The sequence below is a fragment of the Chrysemys picta genome, chromosome 7 (genome assembly GCF_011386835.1).
Source record: "Chrysemys picta bellii isolate R12L10 chromosome 7, ASM1138683v2, whole genome shotgun sequence".
Taxonomy (NCBI): domain Eukaryota; kingdom Metazoa; phylum Chordata; order Testudines; family Emydidae; genus Chrysemys; species Chrysemys picta.
In genome coordinates this window covers 24087369-24095366 of record NC_088797.1, presented here as the reverse complement: position 1 = coordinate 24095366, position 7998 = coordinate 24087369, and positions in this window count along the sequence as shown.

Sequence of the window (7998 nt, the reverse complement as noted above, 5' to 3'; positions counted from 1 at the left end):
TGTCCTCACAGCGGGGTAAGTCGGCTCCGATACGTCGAATTCAGCCACGCTCTTCGCGTAGCTGAATTTGCATATCTTAAATCGACCCCTCCCCCCCTTAGTGAGAGCGTAGCAGATGTCCGCTATGGAGAGGCTTTCCCAGAGGAGGCCACTCTAGCAAGGAACTGAAATTGCTGAACTCTTTAGAAACTTTCAAATTCTTGGTTTGGTTTTGTTTGTTGTTTTGCCACTGACTCCAATAGAATAAATGATGGTTGAGGGTTTATTCAACTTCTTAATTTTCCTTTTTAGCCATGGTGTGACTTTTCCAAAGTTGAAGAGGTTTTGGAAAGTTAAAGTGGCAGAAAGGAAGCTGTAGGACTCTGCCCCTGGGTAACCTTTCCAGAGACAGGGAAGTTTTGAAAACTTCCAACTGCAGAACAAAAAAATGAAACCAGTAAATAGAAAAACTGGGGAGCAAGGAACCCTGAACATCATTCATTTTATTGCACTTGGTGACGAAAAGAGAAGGGAGGGAAATGAAATTTTGAAAATGTGAAGTTTAACACTATACACAATCAATGTATTAAAAACTGGTTTACTGACAGATTGCAAAAAGTAATTGTAAGTGGGAACTAGTCATCCAAAGGGGGCATTTCTACCATGGTCTTGCAGCAATCTGTTCTTGGCCCAGAGCTATTCAATAGCTTTATCAATATCTGGAAGAAAACATATAATTATTACTAGTAAAGCATGGAGATGATACAAACTTTGGTGGAGTGGTAAATGATGATGGGGACAAGGTTATTTTTACAGACTGACCTGGCTTGCTTGGTTGTTCATCTGAACAACATGCATTTTAATATTGACAAATGCACAATTGTACACCTGGGAGCAACGGATGTTGGTGACCAATTACAAGCTGGAGGGACTGTATCCCAGAATGCAGTGACACTGAAAAGGACTTATGGGGTCATGCTAGATAACCAGCTGAACACGAGCTCCCAGTGCGATGCTGTAGTTAAGAGGGCAAACACGATCCTTGGCTACATAAGCAAGGGAATACCCAATAGGAGTCAGGAGGTGGTATTACTTCTGTATATGGCAAAGTAAGACCATTACTGCAATAGCGTGTCCAGTTCTGGTGTCCACTCTTCAAAAAGAAGATTGACGAAGTGGAAAGGATTCAGAACAGAGATACAAGAATGATATGAGGTCTGGAAAATGTGCCTGATAGCGAGAGACTTAAGAAGCTAGATCTAGTTAGTTAAGCTGAGAGAAGGTTAAGAGGTGACTTGATCATGGTCTAAAAGCACCCACGTTGGGGAGAGATTTCTGACAGTAGACAGCTCTTTAATCTAGCAGAAAAAGGCATAACAAGATGCAAAGGTTGGAAACTGAAACTGGACAAATTCAGACTGGAAATAAGGTGTAACTTAACAGTGAGGGTAATTAGCAATTGGACCCATTGACCGAGCTTCAGTTTTCAACCTACAAGGCAGCCTTAGCCAAGTTTTTTTTTTCCCCTCAAGTAATCCTAATTTCTGGCTAAAGGAGCCATCCACCACCTTCCACTGCTGTTGACTCAGTTAAGGTGTTTGCCCTGACAGCTCCGAGCACTAGATCAACCTTGTCAACCACACCCCAACCTGTCTGATTCTAGTCAGTATAAACAATGTTACTGTGGTAATAGTAACAAGGAACGCCCTAACTGTTATCCATCCCAAAGGCCCTTTTATGTACTGTTCTGTTGTGGGTCAGTCTAGCCAGGTCTGGCACTCAGGCAGCATACCAGGAAACCCCTTTACATGCCTATCTAAACCAGCCCCCAAGTCCAACAGAATTGCACTGAACATACCTGTCAGCACTGTACGTCAAAGTGGTTGATATATGTAGGCTAGGCTATGGTGCTGAGTGGTGGACTGGATTATTCAGGTGACTGACTGACCTTGCACATTTGGATGGCTGGTGTGTTTTCTGTGCTGGAAAGCTGTGGGGCATGTGGATGGGCTTGTGTAGAAGGAATGGGTGTGTTTTGTGTGAAACAGTGTGTGTGTGCGGCTCTAACTATGAGTCAGGAGATGCCAGAGGGCACTTTCCAGACTTCTGATTTTCCCAACACAAAGCCATTCATTGCCCCATCTATTACGTAGATTTCAGAACCCTGGTAATATGGAAGGGGATGGTGACATGCACCTCATTTCCTGGCTGGCCAGAACATCCTTATATACAAATTGCTTATTTGCAAAGCCCTCCCCCAACTGAACCAGAGGGGGAAGAGTTCATTCCAAGCCTGAGAGAAGTGGATGAAGAAAGGAATCTGTTTTGCTGCTGAAGGTAGAGCACTTCATGGGTGCTGTCAGGATGTGCTCCCATTCTCTGTGCTGCGCTCATGGGTCCTCACTGAAACAAGGCAGGGCAAGAGGGCAGCAGTTTAGTAAAGTGAATGAGAGTGACTGGGAAATGAAAGGGCACAAAGTACTAGTGAATTCATGTGCTGCTTTGCAAATTCTCTACAGGAGGAGCTTCCTGCCAGGGAGTGTGGTACCCGCGTGCCCTTTGCCAGTGGTTCCCTCACCCTCTGGAGCTCCTGGACACAATGGCATAAAACTGCAGTGGTTCAAACAAAGACAGAATGTTCCTGTTTGGTTTGGAACAGAGTCGTTAAGTTGGCACGAGACAGGCTTGGACACTGATTCATCTGGCTGGCATCACAGCTGCCCAGTCTCACTATGCATGCTCTCAGGCTGCCTGGACTTGCGACCCACAATCACTCACCCTGGTGGAATGGCTGCCCATACTAACAGTTTTCTGTTGGAAAATGCATTTTCATTGACATAAATGTTTTGGAGCAACCTGTTTATTTCAATTAAATATTCAACAGGAAAGCATTGAAGCATTTTGTTCTGACGTTCTCATTTCCATTCATTTCATTTAGATGGTTTTTATGTAAAATATTTTATTACATTTATCTATTTAATATAAAATATTAAGTATTAATATAAAAGTCAAAATGAAATACATCAAAATGAAACATTTCAACAATTCCAAAGTGAAATGTTTCAATGTTTCCCAATTGAAAGTTTTTGGAATTTCCCTTCCACAGAAAAGCTCAAAATTTCAATGTTTTGAAATGCCAGAACTTCCCTGGAATGGAAATTCCATTGTCCTGCTAGCTGCGCTTGCCCTACTTCCACACATGAACACTTTGTACCTCCCAAGCCTTCCCTGACAGGGACATGGAGTGACCTGAGGAGATGGCAGGGTCATGGTCTAGTTTTGAGGTATCTGATACACCCAGAAGAACTAGCTGAGGGACCTTAGCAGGTTGAGTAACTTCAAATAGCTGCGTGGAGCTGTACAGAATTAGAGCTCTAGGAATTAGTGGCCCCTCTGGGGACAGAGATCTAGGCACCCTTCTGTGGTAGAATGCTGTTGAATCTTCCTATCTAAGGCAGCAGGCGTGGTTCCTGCTCTGAAGGGTGCTTGTGTCAATGGGCCTCGTGGAGCGGGAGAGTTTGTTGTACTGTATTTATTATTATTATTATTTTATTTTGATGTGCAGGCTCAGCAAGTTAACCAGGGATTTTCTGGTGACAGGCTTTGAGCTCCTGGATAGCAAGAGACACATTGTTCATACAAGCCTAAATCTGTCGGGAAAGGAGCTGGGGTTGGGCAATTCCAAGAATCTGAAGTCAAGGGATGCAGGACTGTGGGACGCAGTTAGCAACCCCAGGTCATATGAGAAATTAGCAAACAACCCAGTGTGTTGCAGTGAGACAAGCCCATGATAGGAATCTGAGGGCGCATGGACATATTACAGTTACAAACCTGAGGATCCAAGTTGTCACAGAATTGTAGAAATGTAGGACTGGAAGGGACCTCAGTAAGTCATCTAGTCTAGTCCCCTGCACTGAGGCAGGACTACGTACCATCCCTGACAAGTGTTTGTCTAACCTGTTCTTAAAAACCTCCAGTGATGGAGACTCCACAACCTCCCAAGGTAATATGTTCCAGTGCTTAACTACCCTTACACTTAAGAAGTTTTTGCTGATGTCTGACCTAAATCTCCTTTCCTGCAATTTTAAGCCCGTTGCTTCTTGTCCTGTCCTCCGTGGTTAAGGAGAAAAATGTATCCCCCTACTCTTTATAACAACCTTTTACATACTTGAAGACTGTTATCATGTCCCTCCTCATTTCCCCCTTGGGGAGTTGCCCCAGAGACTGCTCTTATTGGTTCCCAAAGTGTTTGTGCTGTTGGTTCCCTGTCTGGTAGGTGCATTGATGCATGAATCACAAATCTCAGAAGCATCTCGCCTGACTACCTAGGGGAAGAGTCGGAAACTTCTACAAATGATGGGAGAAATAGAGGGTTGCTGGCAGCTCCCAGTGGAAGGCATGGGTACAATGGGAGTTGGCAGGTCTGGTGACTGAGGGTCTCCCGGGATCCTGCTCAGATGAGAAAAGGTCCTTTGGTTCTCAGTGTGGGAAACAATTCCCCTACCACATCTTATGGTGAACAGACAGGTTGTAGTTAGCTTTCCTCATTGTTTCTTCATCCAATAACACATCCATCCTGATGTGTTCCTTTCCCTTAACTTCCTGTCCCTCAAGGTGTCACTTCCCTTCTGAACCCAGGAGAACTGTGGGATATGTGGTTAGAGACTTTTGGCTACATGCAACGTTGATTTTCTGGCTAATGTGGGTCTGTCATATTTTGTCTCCAAGGCAGACTAAGGGAGTGTGCGTGTCACTGTGTTTCCTGGACTGAGGCGGCTCTGGGTGCAAGTTGTTACAGCCTAGCCAGTCGTCACTGTTTGGGGGAGTGCCTGTGACACGTGATTGGAAAATACAAAACAACATCTCTGTTTATGCAGCAGGATGGATGATCAATCCATTTGATTCATCTTCATTTCCCCTGCTCAGGCAGGAAATCTGGAAATAGCTACATCCCTTGCCATCTCTGATTGGTCCCCTGAGGCCACTTGCTCTTTACAGCTTAGCCACAATCTTTGATGTTGCTGGTGACCTGGGAGACGAGGACTAACAAAATAAGGCAGCTTCTTGAGACCCAATTTTGTCTAGTGGATAGAGCAAGGGACTGGGAGCCAGGAATTTCTGAGTCAAAATCCTGCCTCTGCTGCTGACTCACTGTGTTGTTGGCTGTGCCTCAATTTCTTCATCTGGGAAAAGTGGGTGGTGCCAACCTACTCCCAAGGTGTGAGTGGATTGTCGGGATTAATGAGTCAATGTTTGTGCAGGGCTCTGCAAAAGGAACGTGCTGTCTGTGGAAGATGTACTATTAGTCTGTGAATTGGCTTGCTATTCAGGTAATGTATTAGTGTTTGTTGGCTTAAGTGTGGTCATGTTCTTGTCCCTCTTCAATGTACTCTGACCCATCACCGCACCTCTTTCCTACATACTCAGTTCCCCATTCCTACCTTGTGTGTAAGCCACTTCTGAACCCAGACGCTTCCCTTTCAGCCCATTGAGGGGAATAATGAATTTATTCTGAAGGCTGGGTATGACTTGCTGTGTTTGAAATAGCCAGTGTTAGCCAGCCAAGCCTATTTCTCTACATTGGCTGCGCAATAAATCTAAAAATAACCTAGTTATCCTCTGCCTTTTTCCAAATCTGCGTCAACCCAATCTATAAATAGGTGCATGTATCTGTATGGATATAAGAAAGGAGAGAGGATGTCTATGCAATTACATAAAGCAGGAGAAGAGGGCACATTCCAGGGGACAGAATAAATTTATGCAATATATTTTTTGCTGGCACTCTTCCTTCTGTCAGCACTAAAACAATGACCAGCAGGCCCATAGGGGGCGCTGTGCTGCTGGAAGTGTCTTTCACATGAGCTGTAAAATCAAAGTCCTGACTGCTTGTGCTCAGTTAAAATCCATGATGTCCTGGTCAAAGTCCAACCAGGGTGAACGACAGTCTGCCTCTCCTAACTGCTCCTGTAATATCAATTAATTACTGAGTCCTAATTCCACAACCTTCCCCACTTAAAGGGCTGTATGCCATTGCCATGTGCTGTTCCCCCCCCAATAGAGGTATTTGCATTCCAGTGGGGCAGAGGAGAGCAGGGACACCCATGTGTGGGGTTTGTACACTCAGTTGGGAAGGTTTGCTAGCGGCTTGGGGATCCAGTGTGGGTGAAAGCTACTGTCTTAGGGTGGGATTTCCAAGAGCACCTAAGTGACTTAGAATCACAAGTCCCAGTGGAGTTCCCATCTGAGATCTATGGGACTTGTGCTTCCAAGTCACTTAGGTACTTGTTGAATTCCCATCCTAACTGCCTACCCTTCTCTTTGGGAGTCGATGACCACCAAACTCCTGAATGGCAAAGAGGTGACTGGCTGGGTTAGAGCATTCCCACTGCCACACACCCCTGTTTGTTTATGCTGCACTTTTCTGTAGTTAGGGGGAGGCTGTGCGTCTGGTTCTATGCCAGTGGGGGTTTCTCTGGGTTAGGTGCGACAGGAGGGTGGTTACCAGTTGTACCGCATTTACTTATTGACTAAATGAGCCACTACTGGGGGAGTGAGAAGGGGCACACAACACAGGGAATTGTATTAAGTGTTGTCTGTGTATTCTCATGACCCCTGGCTGGGGAGCTCTGCCACCCTGGGACACTATTGGCCTGCTGCCTGGGGTGCTCTGGTCCCATGAAACACTTTCTCTCACACTTGGAGATTTTTTGCCTGGTGCATCAGTACCCTAGGCAGCCTATAGGCAATGGAGGTGAACTGGACTGGGGAAAGTGAGGACTCCTTTAACCTCTACCTACAGCCACAGACAGAGTTAGAGAATTTGTATAAATAATAATCTTACCAGACAACTGAGCCTCCTGCTTCTGCCTTAGTTTCACAAAACCCCAAGGCCCTTCCCTGAATGTGTGCTCCAGCTTTTGTTTTACCTGCAGAGGTTGTACAGATGTCAGTGATGTTTTGCCCGTGTATAAACCATGCTCAAGCTGTGTAGAGGTGCCAGGATCAGCCCGTCAGGTCTCCCAAGGGCCCATTTGTTTCAGGTGAGATATTGGCCCGGGATCAAGCACAGTGCCTCTGCTGCTGGAATGGAAACAGCCTCGGATGGAAGGTGTGCAGACAAAGGCCGAAAGTGTGTGTGCACCTGGGAGGGGGCCAGGGAAGCTTCCAAACTGTTCAGCTCTGAGGATTGCATTTACAAAGGGCTGTGAAGGGGGTTGGCTATTTATTCCCCCTTGATTCTAATGGGAGAAGCCCTGTTAACCCCTATTCAGCCCTCCCTATTTCTTGTCCCTCTGTTACGGAGCCTATTAAAACACCAACTAGTTGTCACCAAATGTAACTTGCCCGAGGAGTCACTGGGAGAGGTAAGAGGCACCTACATGTCTCCCTGTGGAGCTGCAGAGTCTGTGTCTACAGTTTATACAGAGTAGGCTGTGCAGCTGGGAGAGGCCCAGCTTCCACTTTCATGCACCTATCTACAGAGTGAAGTGGGCCCAGTGACTGGGGCCTCTCCAGGGCAATGCTGTATGTTTCAGCCACACAGCTAAGGGTGGCGCTGCAGTGAGCGGGCTGGCTAGCTCGCTGGGATGCTCACATGGACGTTCACACGCACACCTCACCCCTCAAAGATCTAGATAAGTTTAAAGCTGACTGTGGTTGGGGGAGCTAATTGCCCCAACCACTCTCGCCTGAGCTCCCCTTTGGAGCTTAATCAGGCAGGCCATTTGTGAAATAATTTTGCTAAAGATAGTCCATGGCCAGAAGTTGACCTCTCTGGATAAACAAACATCCCGATAAGCCGTCACTGACCTTGAGACCCTTACATAAGCCAGCATGTGAGAATCTTACCTTTTCCTCATTGCAATCCACTCTTGTCCCCGATTTGGGTTGTAGAACATCACCACCACCGAGATGGAAGTGATAAACTTTTTGTTTCCATAGGCAATGGTTTTTAGATTCTTGGGCCCTCAGGATGAATTAATAGATATTAGGGCTTTTCTCTGTAGACCCTCCAGCCCA